At 37.2% G+C, this 18,931-nt stretch overlaps 1 protein-coding gene across 4 annotated transcripts in view; it reads right to left on the bottom strand.

The window, feature by feature from the left end:
* The window catches only part of CMIP (c-Maf inducing protein), a 275,350-nt gene that overhangs the window by 203,523 nt on the left and 52,896 nt on the right, over positions 1-18,931 (bottom strand). The gene's annotated exons all lie outside the window — the stretch shown is intronic.

The raw sequence follows: 18,931 nt of genomic DNA, 5'->3' as shown, positions 1-18,931 counted from the left end.
CTCCATTTCAGCTCCTTTTTTTTGTTTCTTCCTCCATTAGAATGTAAGTTCCTAGAATCTAAGAAGCTTTCTTTATATTTTTATTTCTATTCCCAGGGTTTAACAAAGTACCTATCATACAATCAGATTCCTTTTTTATATTCCTGTCCTTCCCTTCCCTCCCTCCTTCCTTGCTCTTTCTCAATGGAATATTATGGTATCACAAGAAAAAAAAATGAAGTATATAAGGATATATGGAAAAATCTTTAGGAGGTGAAATAATGAAAAATCAGCAAAAATCAGCAAAACTAAAATTGCATCTACAATTTCTATATTAAAAAGAAAACAAAGCATAATTTCAAATACACTTAGAAAGGGACACTAAGTAAAGGCATTTTTAAAATTTGTTCTATATCAATCATTTTAGTGCTAGTCTGTTAAGTATAACTTTATTCCTTATTTTATTTCCTTATTAGATTATGTCCTTGTTCATGTTTATTAAATGCATAATTTAAAAAACTTTTTAAACTTTTCCTAGTTATGAATCACTTTAAACTGAACAAACCTAGGAGAATTTGCATCAAGAACCTCTGGTAATGATTGACAGCTATGCTCATAATAAGGAAACAACCCAGCACAGTTTGGTCTCTGGTTTGATAAAAATTCTCTTCCATACAAGGTGTCTAGTCCAGGCTCAGTTTTTTCTTTACTGAATTCTAGGCTCAGGCCTACGTGAGAGGAGTGTGTCCTGGTGTTATTTACTCTCTAGGCTCTGTTTGGATTCTCTCTAAGGCCTGTAATGATGAAGAGGGAGGAGGGTATGGGCAAACACTGTTTGAATGAATGCCCTTGTCTTGTTGCTCAGGTAGAAGGGCCTTGGCAGGAATACCCCCACAAACTGCAGATAGCTTTAAGGTAATTGCTTTAAAATTAAAGAGGGGATGTGAGATGGGATGTAGAATACAGATTTTTAGGAGGAGTACACAGAATTTGCCCTGGGGACTGAGACCAATAAGGGGTAGATCTGGTTCCTGAGGCAAGACCTCCAGACTCCTTCCCTAAGTACTCCTTCCAGATCATTACTCCCTCTCTGCCCTAGTCCTTTCCTGACCTACACTTGCTGCAAACTCTGATACTCAAATTAATATCACAGGATCAGATTAGTGATTTAAAGCTTGGAGGGGCCCTTAAAGGGCCTTCTAGTATAATCTCATAATTTCACTCTTCTGTAAAATGATCACTTTAGGACAATTGTTATAAAATTGTCTCCCCCTTCTCACTTTGCCTTTAGAGAGGATAAGGGTTGATCTCTGGCAATGATCAAGAGCAATTTGGCAACTTTCCAATCTAGGATAGAACAGATAGATTCAAAGAGCACCCTGCCCTTCAATGTATGACAGAGACAATTTGCTTCCCATACCAAAAGCCTTCCTGGATACTGGATAAAAGTCCTATTTACCACCATCCCACTCCAATCAATATCTATTTAATCTCAAGGATAATAATATGAAGGAAATGGCAAGAGAAGAAAGGCTCAGTTCAAATAACTAACTGGTCGATCATGTGCCTCCCAGGATTGGCCCAAATAGGTTTTGTTGACTAATAAAGCTAAAAACAATTTCTCTGTTAAAATGATCAAAACGTCTGCTGGCTTGCTAAGCTGTTCATGGGTTCTCTGTATGATTACAGAAAGGTACAATGGCCAGATGATCACCTTGGCGGACTGTTGTAAGGCCCAAATGAGGTTTCTTAGTAAAGTTCTGTGCAACTTTTATTTATTTTTTTTGTTTCCATGGTATACATTGATCCAAATTGAACATGGTGAAAGAGAAATCATATCCTTTAAGAAAGAAACATAAAGTATAAGAGATAGCAAGCTCAGACAATAAGATATCAGGTTTTTTTTCCTAAATTAAAGGTAATAGTCCTTGGTCTTTGTTCAAACTCCAAAGTTCTTTCTCTGGATACAGATGGTATTCTCCATTGCAGACAGCTACAAATTGTCCCTGATTGCTGCACTGATGGAATGAACGAGTCCATCAAGGTTGATCATTGCCCCCATGTTGCTGTTAGGGTATACAGTGTTTTTCTGGTTCTGCTCATCTCACTCGGCATCAGTTAGTGTAAATCCCTCCAGGCTTCCCTGAATTCCCATTCCTCCTGGTTTCTAATAGAAAAATAGTGTTCCATGACAGTCTGTGAAACTTTAAAAACACTACAGAACTATAAATTAGAGACAGCAAGGAAATCAGAGGTCATCTGGCCCAACCATACCATTTTACAGATGAGAAAAGGTCAAAAAGAGAAATGACTAGGTTATGATCACATAGAAAATTAAGTGACAGGATCAGAATTAGAATTCTGGTTCTGATTCCAAATCAAGTATACTTCCCATCATACCATACTACCTACAACATACTAAGTGTAACTGTTTAAGAAGAAAAAGAAAAGCATTTCAGCTCACATTTGAAGGGGTTGAAAATGGGGAAATGGTGCTGTTATGTAGACATTTACTGAGCTTCATCAAAAGTTGTCTCAGGGGCAACTAGAAGCAGTAGATAGAGCACTGGCCCTGGAGTCAGGAGTACCTGTGTTCAAATCCAGTCTTAGACACTTAATTACCTAGCTGTGTGGTCTTGGGCAAGCCACTTAACCCCATTGCCTTGCAAAAACCTAAATAAAAAATAAAAAAAAAAAGATGTCTCAGTTCAATATCCTCTAGCAAACTATCAGAAATCTTCCAAAATTACGACTGCAGATACTATTAAACCTATTATTAATTCTGCACAAAAGACTTAAAACATTGTTACATTTCCAACTTTGTTTCCAAATCAACTTTTCCTAAGGAATAACCATACCCATTACTCACTTCACCTGAAGTCTATCTACAACTATCTAAAAGTTCAAGTTAGAAAACCAAGAACAGTTTTCTAATCCACAGATGAATTTTATCCCAGCTTCAGAGGATTCAGAAAAATCAGCCACTTTCTTTGCCTTTCCTCACCCTCTGGAACACTGCGCATATGAAACGAATGTGGTAAACCACTCTAGGGTTCAGAATGACACTGGGAATCATTTTACAGGATCATACCTTTCTTTCAGCAATTCTAAACTGATACAGAGACCCAGGGAATACTGTTTATTTTCTCATCATAGGAGAACTTAAGTCTTGCTGGTATCATCCAAGGCCTTACATATTTGATGAATGTGCTGTAAAAAAGCACTCAAAAAAGTCTATTGCTGATGTCCCAGGCTCCATTTGTTAAAAAAATAAAAATAAAAATACTCTTTGATGCTATTAGCAGTCTTGCTAGATACTTGAGATCATTCTTGCTATTTATTCTTCACAGTCATTGTGACATAAATATTGGCATCATCTGTCTTTCCCCTATACCTCATGAGACAGGAATGAAGCATAAAAAGGGAACTGATTTTTGCCAAAGTCAAACCACAGGTACACCTTTGGCCCAGGAAAGAACTGACAATTCCTGAATTCCTAGTTTGTTACTGGTATAAAAAAGGAAAATATAGACATGGTAGTTTTAGCTGCAATTTTCTCTCTTAAAGACAGATCTTTCTTTAATAATAATAATGATAACAAGTCTTAAAACTACTTCTTATAAAGACAAACTTGAAACCACGGAGTTAAGTAAATTGGATGATCCAAAGGTGAAAGACTGATAGTCTTATGGATAGAGGCAGTTTCATTTTTGCCTCTGTATCCTCAACTTAACAGGTGCTTAATAAATGCCTGTTGATCATGATTGTTCTACCGTCTCTCTACATAGAGGAAATTACATAGGCAATTGATTCTTTGATTCCCCAATGGCTTTTGCCATTATACATACAACTGTAAGCTTTACAAATGTAGGTGCAAATTATATTTGTGCAAATAGCAATGAGGTATTTTTTAATTGCTAACTTTTCAGGTTTTAGTATTTGTTTCCTAATCAATTACCATCCATTCCTAGACAATAATTTCTTCCCAGTTCCCTATAATGTCCCCTCACTTTTCTAGGCCACTCCCTACCTTTTGGGGTCTTACCTCAAACTATATTATAGGATTACAGTATTATAGGTAGGAAGCATGTTTATCTATCTACATGTTGCACAATGAGGTAATTCAGCCTAGTGAACAGATTGGAGGACTTGAAATAAAAAAGAACAGGGTCAAATCTTATCTTCCACATTACTAACCATGTAACCATGGGAGATAGCACCAGCACTGGTACAGGAAGACAATGAGAGGAACACAAGGAAAAAAGTATATGCTGAACCTCAGAATCACAGACCCTGAGTCTGGATCTAGATTCGGCTTGTGTGACCCTGGGCAAGGTGTCTGAAATCCCTGGGCCTCATTCTTTATCTATAAATGAGGGGGTTGTATTAAACGACATTTAAGATCCCTTTTATCCCTTCCAGATGTATGATTTTATGAGGGTTTTTTTAACCAATGTTTTTCTAATGGGTCCTATTAAGATATACGGATTGTTCAATTGCAAAAAGAAATTTTCTTCTGCTTATAGAAAACATAAGTAACACTATTTCCTGTGAGTTCACTGTCCACCAGCTAGCCCAACTACTCATTCATCTGTGGCACCCCCAGTCATGTATGCAAGAACAGTCTCTCCACTGAAGTTCCTCAGGAAAATGTTAATTAATAATGATAATAATAATGATGATGATTGTTAGCAGAAAATGTTAATAATGATAATAATAAAAATGATGATGATTGTTATTATTATTATTATTATTATTATTACAATATTAGTTAGCATTTCCATATTACTTTAAGGTTTAGGAAGCACTTTTAGAAATATTATATCATTTTATCCTCACACAATCCCAGGAAGTAGATGATATTATCCCCATTTTCCAAATGAGAAAAATAAAGGAAGACAGTGGTTAAGTGACTTTCCCAGGGTCATACAGCTAGTAAGTTGCTGCAGCTGGATTTGAATTCAGGTCTTTCTGACCAAGTCCATCATTCTATTCAAAAAGTCACCTAGCTGCTTAAACATTCATATGCTTTTCATTTAAAACTTGCCCCATTTCTTCACTATCTCCTCAGAAAGCTTAATGAGCCATCCAAATTCCCTCTAGTGAAACAGGTAGGCAAAATCCAGGTGCTAGAGATCTGAGAAGAATCTAACCAAAAGTTGACTTCACAGAATTTACTTCTGGTTTTCTAGTGCTTTCCTGAATAAGGCGTCATATTAAAAAAAAGAAAAGTAAATGATAACCCTGTTGTGGTTATGGAAAATCCTGAGTCATCCATCTAAGATGACTTACCCAGGGATCTACATACTGCTTTTCCGCCCATGTACTCCTTCACCCTTTCTAGGATGGGTTGGGGAAAAGGCCTGAGAAACAGATAACTCCTGACCCAACCCTCACTCACCCTCAACCCTACATTGAAGATAAAAGAGGGAAGTAGAAGCTTCTCCTTCACCAAAAATCTTAACTAAATTATGGAGTAAATGTGTCTGTGTTGGGGAAATGAGGATAAGGTACAATTTAATTTGATACCTGATCTACCATTTCTCATGAATAAGTTTTGTTACCAATGTGGGAAAATTTGGGGGAAAAGTTTCTCTTTCTCCCCTCTAGATTAAATTCCTCTTAGCTAAGGTCCTCAGAGAGAACTTTATTTTGCTTTTTTTAATCAGGACTCTTTTACTAGATTACTTTATTCACTTACTTAAAAAAAATTTTTTTAGTACCTATTCTGAAACAAGATCCTCTTCCAGTTTTGATGTGCTATGATAAAGGTGATGAAGCAGAAATCCTGCCTTAACTAAGCTCATAGTCTCAAAAGTAAAGGAGGGAGGGAGTTAGGGTTAGGATAACTAAGACTTGCACTAAAATACAAATCACTGTAATACAAAGTTATACATGGAAAGAATCTAGTGGAAAATAGACAACCTAGAAGAATCTGAAGAAAGCAATTTTCCTTCAAGATGTAGGGATTAGAGAAGATTTTATAAAAATATCATTAAAAAATATCATTATGGGCCTTAAGGAGGGATAGGATTTTAAAGAGTAGAAAACTAGGACCAGTGAATAAATGTTACAGGAAAGGCAAAAAAAACAATTAAGAGTTGTCCAACAGTAGAATGGACTAATTCAAAAATTTAAAGTTCACTGATGGTGTTAAAGTAGAAACTGGAAAGAAAGAAAGAAAGAAAGAAGGAAGGAAGGAAGGAAGGAAGGAAGGAAGGAAGGAAGGAAGGAAGGAAGAATTTTTAAAAACCTAATTGGCAAATGGTCAAAGTATATGCAAAGGCAATTTACAGATGAGAAAATCAAAGTGATCCATAGTCATATGAAGAATTGCTCTAAATCACTACTTATACCTGATTTCAAATCTGGCCTCAGACACTTAATAATTACCTAGCTATGTGGCCTTGGGCAAGCCACTTAATCCCATTGTCTTGCAAAAAAAAAAAAAGAAGAAGAAGAAGGCTAAATCACTACTTATTAGAGAAATGCAAATTAAAGCATCTCTTAGGTACCACCTCACACCTCTCAGACTGGCCAATATGACCAGAAAGGATAATAAAGGATAATGATCATTGTTGGAAGGGTTGTGGGAAATCTAGGACACTATTACACTGTTGGTGGAGCTGTGAACTCATCCAACCTTTCTGGAGAGCAATTTGGAATTACGCCCAAAGGGCAACAAAAATGTATATATCCTTTGATACAACTATACCACTACTGGGTCTATACCCTGAAGAGATTATGAAAAAGGGTAAAAACATCACTTGTACAAATATTTATAACAGCCCTGTTTGTGGTGGCAAAGAATTGGAAATTGAGTGAATGTCCATCAATTGGGGAATGGCTTAGCAAACTGTGATATATGCATGTGATGGAACACTATTGTTCTATTAGAAACCAGGAGGGATGGGAATTCAGGGAAGCCTGGAAGGATTTGCATGAACTAAATGCTGAGCAAGATGAGCAGAACCAGAAGAACACTGTACACCCTAACAGCAACATGGGGGTGATGATCAACCTTGATGGACTTGCTCATTCCATCAGTGCAACAATCAGGCACAATTCTGGGATATCTGCATTGGAGAATACAAAGGTAGTTATTAAGTGTATAAGGCCAAATTTGAACTCTGGTCCTCCTGACTCCAGGGCTGGTACTCTATCAACTGCAGCACCTAGCTGCCCCCATTCAATTCAATTTCAATCCTATTCTGTTATTAATTATCTAATAAGTACAGAGCTTTATGCTTCTGCTATGGGAGAAACAAAGTTAGAATTATGATAAGAACAACTGGCATGGATTTATATAATAATCATAGTTACAATAGCTAGTATTTGTATGGTGCCTATGAGGTGTCAAGCTTGGCTTTACAATTATTATCTCATTTGATCCTCACAATAACCCTTTAAGGTAGACAGTATTATCATTCCCCATTTTACAGATGAGGAAACCGAAGCAAACAGAGGTTAAGTGACTTGCCCAGGGTCACACAGCTAGTGACTGACTCCAGGTCCAGTTCTATACAATGCTGCCTCTTCAAAGCCATGCCCAACAGTTTATGCACATCATATTGTCTGAATCTCTGAACAACCTTATGAGATAGGAACTACAAAGAAGATCTCCATTTTTACCAAGATAAACTGAGGCTCAGTGGGGTTAATAACTCTCCCAGAATCATTCTACTAATAGGAAGCAGAGGCTCAATTCAAACCTAGGTCTTTTCTGACAATAACATCTTACCCTTTCTACTAGATGGTCCCTATACTTTGGGAAACTAAGTCTTCAACTGGAATAAGCCATACACTCATAAAATAATACACCACATTACACAAGTTTAAGTGTATAGGGTCACTCAACTAGGAAGTGTCTGAGATCTCATTTGAATCTGTTCTTACTGACTCCAAGTTATAAAAGATCTAAGAAAGCAGGAAAAGTTATAATGACCCTCAAAGGGAATGAACCCAAGAACTTTGTCCCTGTGGATCACTAGTCTCCATTGAGAGTAGGGAAGCTAGGATATGTAGATTCCCTAGCTGCATGTTCACCAGAAAAACAGCTAACATTTATATAGTACTTTAAGGTTTATAAAAGTTATCTCATTTGAACTTCACTGTAGACACTATTATCAGTGAATTGCCCGTGGTCATATAGCTAGGAAGTATGGGAAGTGGGATTTAAATTGAGGTTTTACTAACTCGACATTGTTTCCTTCTTATTTAGGACCCTAAATAAACTGAATGTCTGTAAACAGCAGGCTACATGAATGAAACAAGAATACCCCTCTCCCAAAAGCAAGGAAAAATAATAAATTTAAACTTGCTACAGAATTGCTGATAGAAGATATCCCCAGAAATTCCCATTATCATCTCTCAAAGAAAAGGAAAAGGTGCTAAATTGGGGGACCCTTGCCAGACTCAGGGGCCCAAGCAATCAGCAAGCCAAAGGAAAAGAGATAAGACTATAAAGTTTAAGGGAACAAGGAAGAGAAAGAAGTAAGGAAGGGCCCACAATGCCCACTTCCCAGTTTTGCCTAGGACTAGTACTGCAGACCAAGAACAGAAGGCAAGTATTCTTCACAGCCATCTAAGGTCTAAAGGCATTCACTTCTGAAGCAGGTAACAAGATGAGCTAAAGATCAAAACCAAGCTCTCTTCAAGCTCTGGGATATAATCGTGGAAAGAAATCAAACACATTCACTAGCTGATGCTATGTTACACTGATGACTTAAAAAAAGGACCACAAGTTTTAGTATTAATGGCTGACATTTATATAGTGCTACTTCATATATTTATATAGTATTACTTCATATGATCCTCCCCCAACAAACCTGAGAGACAAGGCAATAAAGGAATTATAATTCTCATTTTACAGATGTGGAAAATGAATCCTATAAATATTAACTTAACTGTGGTCCTACAGAAAACAAATTTTTGAGATTGAATTTGAACTCAGATCTTTCTCTACTCCTAGTAGAGTATACTATTCACTAAACAGAGAAGGAATGGTAGCGTCAGCTTAGAGTCTGTGACCTTTAAAAAGTTTTCCTTTTAATCCTTTGTATTTTATTAAAAGCATTAAAAATATTATTCTGAGAAGGGTTCTATAGCCTTTACAAAGGGGTTCATGACACAAAAAAAGTTTCAGAACCTCTGACCTAATCCAACCACTTCATTTTAAGGCACGGAAAGAGGTAAAAGTAACTAAATTGCTAGTAAGTAGCAGAGCTGGGAGCTGAACCTAGGTGCACTATTTCCAATTATAGTGTTGTTCTACTGTTGTTTACTACAGGAATGCTACTAATTTGGTTCTATATTCTTATCAACTTCAGATTTCATGGCTTTATTCAAGTCAATACAAAAAATGTCTAAAATGTACAAGGCAAATTCACTGCCCTAAGGGAGCTTACAATTTAATAATAGTGATATAACCTGGACATCATAAAGGGCAGAAGACCAAAGTCAATTTGGTTTTTAGAAAATTGCCCTTCCAACCTTCCTTTTTAGTAGCATCTGAGAAATATATATGATATGTAAGGTTTCTTCCTGCAGTAACAGTCTATAATTCTGTGATTCTTTCAGATGTTTAAAATTTCTAGGAAAAGGCTTAGGAATCAAAAAATATTTTAGAGCGATTATTGGAAACTCTAAGAATTCTGAAAGATTATGAAAGAGACTAAGCCCTATCTGTCAGGGAGGCTCCAAAAGAAATTAATGCACTGACAGGAGGGGGCCTAGGGTTGGTCTGAATCTTTCTGAGCTCCCTCCCAGTTCTGAGGTGCTTTAGTTCTATTTGGAAGTAAATCCAAGAAAGGATTCAATGTCAGTTCAGATTTTTTTAAATTTTTTTTTTAGAATTTTTCAAATAAAATCAAAGTTAGATCAAGGATGGAATGACTCTTAGAGATGAGCCCAGGAGGAAACTTAAGACCAAGAAAAGGGAGGGATTTGGCTAAGGTCCTAAAAGTAAGAAAGAATTAGCCACAAAGTGAAAGAGAATGAAAATCTAAGTCTTCAGGTGAAGAATAGAATAATTCAGCTAGGTGGTACAACAGATAAAGCACCAGGTCTTGAGTTAAGAAGACCTGAGCTCAATCTGGCCTGAGATACCTACTAGATGTGTCAACTCCATCACCTCACTTAACCTCTCTCTGCTTGCCTTAATTTCTCAGTCACACAAACTACAGTTGAGAAAATTATCCTTCAAGAATAAGATGGCAGGAGCAGCTAGGTGTTGCAATGGATAAAGCACCAGGCCTGGAGTCAGGAGTACCTGAGTTCAAAGCTGGCCTCAGACACTTAATAATTACCTAGCTGTGTGGCCTTGGGCAAGCCACTTAACCCCATTGCCTTGCAAAAACCTTAAAAAAAAAAAAAAAAAGAATAAGATGGCAGGAGGGAAAACCACATTAAAACATTGCTCCCTTGCTAACCACTATGCCCACTAGGCATCCAAGAAAAAAAAAATAGTATCTGATCTAGGGGAGCTTACATTCTTTTGGAGATCACAACCATTAAATTGATTTTTTTTTTTAAAAAAACACACATGATAATTTGTGGAAGAAAAGAAAGCACCAACAACTCAGAGGATAAGTAAAGACTTTTTGCAAAGAAGTAGCCTGTAATCTCAGCCTTGTGAAGGAAGCAAAGGATTCTAAGAGTCAGAGGTGAAGAGGGAATGCCTTCCTCACATTGGGGGAAGCCTAGAGCAAAGCCCCAGACTGCTGTGTTAACTGACCGGGGTTTCCTACCAGGAAACTTGGGGAAATAAGATTATAAACCTGAAGAAAATTTCAAACCATCCAGCAAGTTCAAACCTGTCCATTTAACATACACCAACAACTCAGCCAAAATGAGGTAGCTACAACTGGACCTAATTAATGGTTGACGCAAGGCATGATGTTTGCTAAGACTAGAGTTTGTTGTGGCCAGTCCAGTGGGTGGGGTTATCAGCATTTGCTTGGCAGGTGTTAGAAATGCACTGTGAAAAATGAGAAGGGGAAATGGAAAACTGAAGGCTGGCTTCGTTGGGGGCACTATGGGTTATATCAACTGGCAAAAGGAAAAACTGGTCCTCAAATATGAGTGAGAAAACAGATCAACAGGCCTTAATGGGAAGTATTTAAGTTGTGGGATAGTTCAGATATTTACCTGCTACAGGGTGGGGAGTAGGGTCAGATATCTTGAGATCCCTTATAGCTCAAGGATTCCAAGAACCAAAACCAATTAATGAAAAACTTCTGCACAACTACTTTGAAAATTTTTAAATTACCGACAAAGTATTATTTGTAGTTTTCCTGTACATTAACTCAAAATATAAGTTTCTGGAAAACCACAACTTAGTTGTAGTAATAGATCAACCTAGGTACATAGTAATCTGAATAAGTAAGAGCCCTGGACTTGGGGGTCACAGAAGAGCTGAATTAATATCCTATTTCAGATCCAACAAAAAAAAACCCACAGTGTAATGAAATAATACAGGTACAGTGCTGTGCAAACCTTAAAGCACTATATGTTTGCTGATATAATTATCATCAAAAGAAGCAACTGGATACCTTTGATTTAATAATCTCAGTAAAATATTACCAAAAATACTCCACAGACAAGAGAAAAAAGGAATTATATGAGTTTAAAGAAATGTAAAGTTTGAGGGGCAGCAAGATGGCACAGTGGAGTCAGGAGGACCTGAATTCAAATCCAGCTTTAGACATCTAATAATTACCTTGCTCTGTGACCTTGGGCACTTAACCCCAATTGCCTCACAAAAAAATAAAATAAATTTTTAAAAAAATGTAAAAGTTGAGACACATGAGCTTTCATTTTCCTCTTTATAAAAGAATAGGATTGGACTAGGTGATTTCAAGATCTTTCCCAGTTTAAAAGAAACAACATAGATGATAGTACAGAAAGTTCTGAATTTGAAGTCATAAAAAACCTGAAATCAAATCCTACCTATGGCATTTACTAGTTATGTACCTTAAATTGGAGTCTCTGTTTGTTCATCTGTAAAACAAAAGGATCAGACTATACCTCTGAACTTCCTTCCAGCCCTACATCTATAAAAAGTTCAACATGAAACCAATTCTCATGATACTGGGGAGTAAATCATTTCAGTCAACATTGCCTTATTTTTTCTACTTTCTCTATTCAGGGGCTAGGCACTGTAGAGATCATACAAATGAAGGGGGTCCCTGCCTTCCACAAATTTCTAGTATGGCACACTGATGATAAATTTCTCCCTTCTCCTAGACAATTTGGTTTAAGTGACTTGCCCAAAGACACACAGCCAGTGTCAAATGTCTAAGACCAAATTTGAATTCACTCCTCCTGTCTCAAAGGCTGGAACTCTATCCACTGCCCAACGCTGCACCAGTGATGCTAAATTTAAATGTCTAAACATCAAAGACACAAAGAGGCCTTTCTCTGCTTGCTTAGGGCTCAACAATAGGTTGCAAACATTCCTTATAATAATAATAATATATTCTGTAATAATAGAATAATATCTAGGATTATGTAGAATATTTAATAATTGTTAATAAATCTCTATTTTGTGATTATATTAATCTTCAAAATTAATACAAAATCTCCACATTTATTTTATTCTCCATTTCTTCTAAGGATAGAGGCAGTTGAGATTATCTCACTGACCAGAATTCTAGTTAATAACTACCACATTCTCATAGCAACCAACCCCAAGTCAGGGGTTCTTTCTCACAGAAGCTTTTTCTCTGGCTCTTCTGACTTGCAGTGAAGGGCTATGAGCACCCATAAGACAGCTGTCCAAAGTGAAATTCCCAGGGTCCAAGACTGTGAGACTGCTGTTCTCTCTCCCTAAGGAATTTAGGGGATAAGTCAAAGTAAAGAATCCAAGGGTGCTCTTGAGTCAGTGTCTGGCAAAGGACAATATGTCATTCATCTGTTGCACCCCAAGAGGCTTATTTCTAAAGAGGGGAATTCTCTATGGCCAAAGCTGCTTGGTACATTCAAAGCCAAGAGCCACAAAACCAAAAATAGGAAGTAGATTTAGCATCTGTGCGTCACAAGCCCCAAGTTCCCCTTTTCTTTTCTTGCCAAATTACTCGATCTCACAAATTCCTTTGCAAGACAGGCTGGAATGTGATGTCCAAACTCATCATGTCTTGAGGAATTTCACAAATAGAGAGGCCTGAGTTCTCCTGGAAAGCTAGGAAACTAATGCTGAAATCACATTTACTATAAATTGGGAAAAGTTAAATTATTCTACCAGCTCCGGGAAGAGGCAGGAAGTGGTTTGCTATTGTTTATTTTTTAAAGGATAACCATTGGGTTTACTTTAAGGTTTTTTTTTCCCCTAAAGCCAACTGGCAGGGTTTTACCTGAGTATTCATGATTTTTGGCCTTGCTAATTTTTTTTTTAATGCAATTAAAGAACACACACAGACAAAAAAAAAATCTAAGAGATAGTTCATACATTCAACAAATTTAGTCTTAATGGAACACCAAGATTTATATGCATGCAAAATCAAGCAACAACAGCCTTAGAAGACCTAAGTTCAAATCTTGACTCTGATACTTAATATGAGTTGTACTGGAAAAAGTCTCTCAATTTCTCTAAGATTCCATGAGGAGTTCCCACTAAATGACTGCTAAGATCTCTTCCAAATCTAAAAACTCTGCTATGAGTAAACATCTTCAGCTTCTCAGTGCTGAGAATGTAGACAGATCAGTTAAGGCCAGTGAAACTGCATAGGGCTTCTCAAAACATATAGGTGGTGAATAGTTCTGAAGAATGGGCAGGATTTGGAGAGGCAGAGAGAAGGAAGAAGGGCATTCTAAGTGATGGGAATAGCAAAAATAAAGAAGCATTCACAAGAATGAATATGAAATTTTGGGGGGAAAAGTGAGGAGGTGAAGTTTCAGTGACTTCTCCCTGTTGACTCCAAAGACAAAAATACAAATTCTCTGTTGGCATTTTAAGATCTTCACTATTTAGCTCCAACCTATATTTGCAAACTGATACCATGTTGCTCTTCCAAAAGAAATTTACATTCTTACTCATCTGGCCATTGTGGCATTCCTCTTATATAACATTCAACCTTCCATCTCTACACCTTTGCCCAGGTTATTTGGGTGCCTAGGTTGCAGCCTCCTCATCTCTATAACTTAGAAATTCTACATTCATTCAAGGCTCAGATTAAGTGCCTTTCCCGATGCCTCCAATTACTTGCACACAAATGTGTGTATTCACAAACTGCTATGCATATATTTTGAACTTATTTATATGTATACATGTTGTCTTTCTCCAAATAGAATATAAAGTTACTTGAGGGTAGGAACTGTTTTATTTTTGTCTTTATTTTCTCAATGCCAAACATAATTCCTGGCACATAAATGTGGAATTAAACTGAACTGCCTTTGCTTGAAGCAAAGGACTCATGGTGGGCTGCAGTAAAAGTTAAAAATGGAGAGATATTAAAGAACAAGACTAGGATCTTCAATGCAAGATTGAGAAGTTTGGGCTTTATTTTATAAGCAATTGATTCTAACCTTAGAGCTAAAATGTATCTTTAAAGCAGTGTGAGAAAGTTATCCTGTCAATGTTATATAATAAAGGTTGGATGGAAAAGATAGGCAAAAAAAGATAAATCATATTTGAAGTATGAGGAACCAAATGTCTAAATGAGGCTGACATGGGGGTGATGACCAACATTGATGGACTTGCTCATTCCATCAATGCAACAATCAGGGACAATTTGTGGGTATCTGCGATGGAGAATACCATCTGTACCCAGAGAGAGAATTGTGGAGTTTGAAAAAAGACCAAAGACTATTACCTTAAATTCAGAAAAAAAACGTTATCTTGTTATGTAATTCTGCTATCTCCTATATTTTATTTTTCTTCCTTAAGGATATATGATTTCTCTCTTATCACAGTCAACTTAGATCAATGTATACCATGAAAACAATATAGAGATTAAGAGACTGCCTTCTGTTGGGGGGAAAGTTAGGAAGATTAGGGGGGGAAGCAATTGTAAAACTCAAAATAAATAAAATCCTAGAAAATAAATTAAAAAAGAATAAATGAGGTTGGTGACTGTGGAAGAAAGAAAAAGGACAAATGCCAAAGATATTAGCAAGGAAAATTTAATAGAATTGACAATGTGGAGAATGATAAAGAGGAATCAGCCATAAAAGACCCCAATATTCCAAGTCTAGGTAGTACAAGGGCCAAATAAAAGAATTTAAGAGAGGCAGAGGGAAGGAAAGAGACTAGGTTTCATTTTAAAATTCGATGAGTTTAATTGCCTGCAAGATCTCCTAGGGCAGCCAGTAGTTGGGTGGAGATTTGGGACTAAAGCTAAACAGAAAAGACTAGGAATTGAATTGTAAGGACATGTACGTGAAGGAAGAGAGCATGTTTTTACACATCTTTGCATTTCTCCTACTATTTAGCAGAGTACTTTACACACAATTATACATCTAAGAAATGTCTGTGGGGCTGATAGGAAAAAAAGGTGCAAGGATTTCCAGTACCTAGAAAAGAACAGCAGGTCTGTCTGAAAAAATACCAGGAATATGCTAGACTTTCTGGTGAAACTAGAAGGATGTTTAGTAGCAACAATTCCTTCCTGGTTGCAAGAGGAAAACATGCTCCACCCCACTGGCCTACCTCCAAGAATATACACCTTTTACAACACTGTGTGTGATTGCTTAGTGTAGGCAATGTAACTAAGCCTTCAACACAGACTCTTGATTCCACCATCTTCAGGACACTTCTCCATTGAGAGTTACTTTATCTCATATAACTTCCATTCACCCCCCCTCTGTTGACTTCTTCCTTTGATTCTGCAAATATGATGGGTTCTCCTTTACCCTCCCTTCACTATAATACTTCCTCAGTCTATTATTACAACTCTTTTCTCCCCTTCATAGATTATTTTCTAGAAGAGCCATATCTTTGCTGGCTGCCTCTCTTCTTGACCATCCACTTAATCCTCAAACTCAATCTCTGATCACTACTCAATCACCAAATCTAATATCCTTTTTAAGTGCTACATTCTGGTCTTCTCAGACAATATTAACAAATATCCACAAAGCACTAATTCAAGATACAGTGCTAAGAATTGGGAACATAAAAAAGGAGCAAAAAAAATCCCTACCCTCAAAATAGCTCACATTCTGACCAGGGGAGATAGATAGATAGATAGATAGATAGACAGACAGATAGATAGATAGATGATATAAAAAAGTTGGAACAGAACAATGAAAGGTATCCTCAGAGTCAATGAAAGGTAAAGCTAAAATGAAAGGTAAAGCTAAAAAGAAAGACACAATCGGCTAGAGAAGATGAAAAGGACTTCTGTTGTTGCTCCATTGTGTTTTCAGTCTTGTTCACCTCTCTGCAACCACATTTTGGAGTTTTCTTGGCAGGATTCTGGAATGGTTTGCCATTTCCTTCTCTAGCTCATTTTATATCATTATTATTGTTATTATTATTATTATTATATTTGGTTTTTGCAAGGCAATGGGGTTAAGTGACTTGCCCAAGGTCACACAGCTAGGTGATTATTAAGTATCTGAGGCCGAATTTGAACTCAGGTACCCTTGGATTTCAAGACCAGTGCTCTATCCGCTACACCACCTAGCTGCCCCTCTAGCTCATTTTATAGATGAAGAAACTGAGGCAAAGAGGGTTGGACTCAGAAAGAAGCATCTTTCTGACCTAAGTATTAAAGGATGTCAAGAATTCTAAAATAGAGAATTAAGTGGAAGAGCATTTCAAGCATGGAGCAGTCAGAATAAAGGCATGGAAATGGAAGGAGTAGCAAGCTGAACCAGAGAGTGGGAGGAGAATAATACGTGAGAAGACAAGGAAGATGAAAAGGGGATCAGATTGTATAGAACTGAAAAGCCCAAAAGAAAGAGTAATACTTGATCCTAGTGGCAATATGGAGCCAATGGAGTTTACCAAATAGCAGTGACAATCAGGTTTAGATTTTAGGAAAATTACTTTGGCAATTGTGTGGAGGATGAATTGGAATGGGGAATAATCTTAAACAGAGAATCCAATTAGAAATAAAATAGTTCAGGTGATATATGAGGAAGGACTGAATTAGAATAGTGGCTGTGTGAGAGTTAAAAAGGGGTAAGTAAATGCAAGAGATGTGATAGAGAAAGAAATTACAAGATTCCGCACAAAGTAAATATCTGCAGTGTACAAAAATGAGAAGTCAAGGATGCCAAGGTGGCAAACCTATGTAACTGGAAAGATAGTGAGATCCCTGACAGAAAGAGGGAAGTCTGAAAGAAGGGTAGACTTTGGGGGGGGGTTAGATTATGAATTCTGTTTGGGGTATGTTAAATTTGAGGTGCCCACAGGACATCCAGTTCAAGATATCCCAAGGGCAGTTGGTAATATATGATAGACTAGGACTGGATATATAGATCTTTGAGTCATCTGTATATGACCAAGGGATCTGATGAGATTATCAAATGAGAGACTATAGAGAAAAAAAGTGAAGCGTGCCTGAAACAGAGTATTGAGGTACACCTACAGTAAGGAATTGTAATATGAATGATGAACCAGAAAAGAAGATTGAAAAGTAGGACAACAGGAAAAAGAAAAAAGAGAGAACAGAATTTTTTAAAAACTCAGGAGAAAGGTAAGAAGATGAGGCTCAACACCAGCATGGTGGTTATGGGGGAAAAGAAAAGGGGGCACATGTTAAGAAAGATAAAATTTTCAAGCCTTGGTTAACAGAATAGATTTGGAAGGTGAGAAAGTGATAAGTAGAACATGTCACCTAATTTTTGAGCCTGAAAGTATGGTAGTGTTCTAAACAGCAACTGAGAAGTTCAAGGGGGGGGGGGGGGAGAGAATGAATTCAATTTTGGACATGTCGAGATTAAGATATCTACACATCGGGGTGGCTAGGTGGCGTAGTGAATAAAGCACCGGCCTTGGAGTCAAGAGTACCTGGGTTCAAATCCGGTATCAGACAATAATTACCTGGCTGTGTGGCCTTGGGCAAGCCACTTAACCCCATTTGCCTTGCAAAAAAACCTAAAAAAAAAAAACCAAAAAAAAAGATATCTATACATCATAAAGTTTGAGATGAACAAAAGGCAATTGTAGATGTAAAACTGGAGTTCTGAAAAGAAGTTAGAGCTAGATAAATAGATCTGAGAATCAACAGCATAGAGATAATAATTTAATTCATAGGAGTTGATGAGATCGCAAGTCAAACAGTAATACAAAAAGAGAGCCCAGGACCAAACAGTTATGACCTGGATGAAGGTTCAGCAAAAGAGACTTAGAAACAATAGGGTACAGAAATCTATCTTACCCTAAAGAAAAAAAGGAGAGGAAAGGGATGAGAGGAAAGGGATGAGAGAAAGGGGACAGGAGTGGGGGGGTGGGGGAGTGGTAGGTGATAGAAGATGGGGAAGACCATGGGAGAGGGTAGCCAGTTACATTTTTTTTTTAGGTTTTTGTAAGGCAAATGGGGTTAAGTGGCTTGCACAAGGCCACACAGCTAGGTAATTATTAAGTGTCTGAGGCCAGCTTTGAACTCAGGTACTCCTGACTCTAGGGCCCATGCTCTATCCACTATGCTCCCTAGCCACCCCATTACACACACTTTTGAGGAGGGACAAGGTGAAAAGAGAAAGAAAAAACTAAATGGGGGGGGTTGGAATAGGATGGAGAAAAACACAGCTATCAATAGTAACTGTGGGAAAAAACAGTGAAGCAACTTCTCTGATGAACTTTTGACAAAGAATGCAATCCATCCTAAAGACAGCTGATGGCATCTGAATATAGAGTGAAGCACATTTATTTTTCTCTCACTTTAATTTTTTTCTTAAGGTTTATCTATCTTTGTTGGGGGGAAGGGGAGATTATGTATACTTTTACAATAAGACTATTGTAATAATGTGAAAAAATAAATAAATAATTTTTAAAAGAGACTGAAAA

Source organism: Macrotis lagotis, chromosome 1 (genome assembly GCF_037893015.1).
Source record: "Macrotis lagotis isolate mMagLag1 chromosome 1, bilby.v1.9.chrom.fasta, whole genome shotgun sequence".
In the NCBI taxonomy this organism is placed as follows: domain Eukaryota; kingdom Metazoa; phylum Chordata; class Mammalia; order Peramelemorphia; family Peramelidae; genus Macrotis; species Macrotis lagotis.
This window is presented reverse-complemented; position numbering and strand designations above follow the sequence as displayed.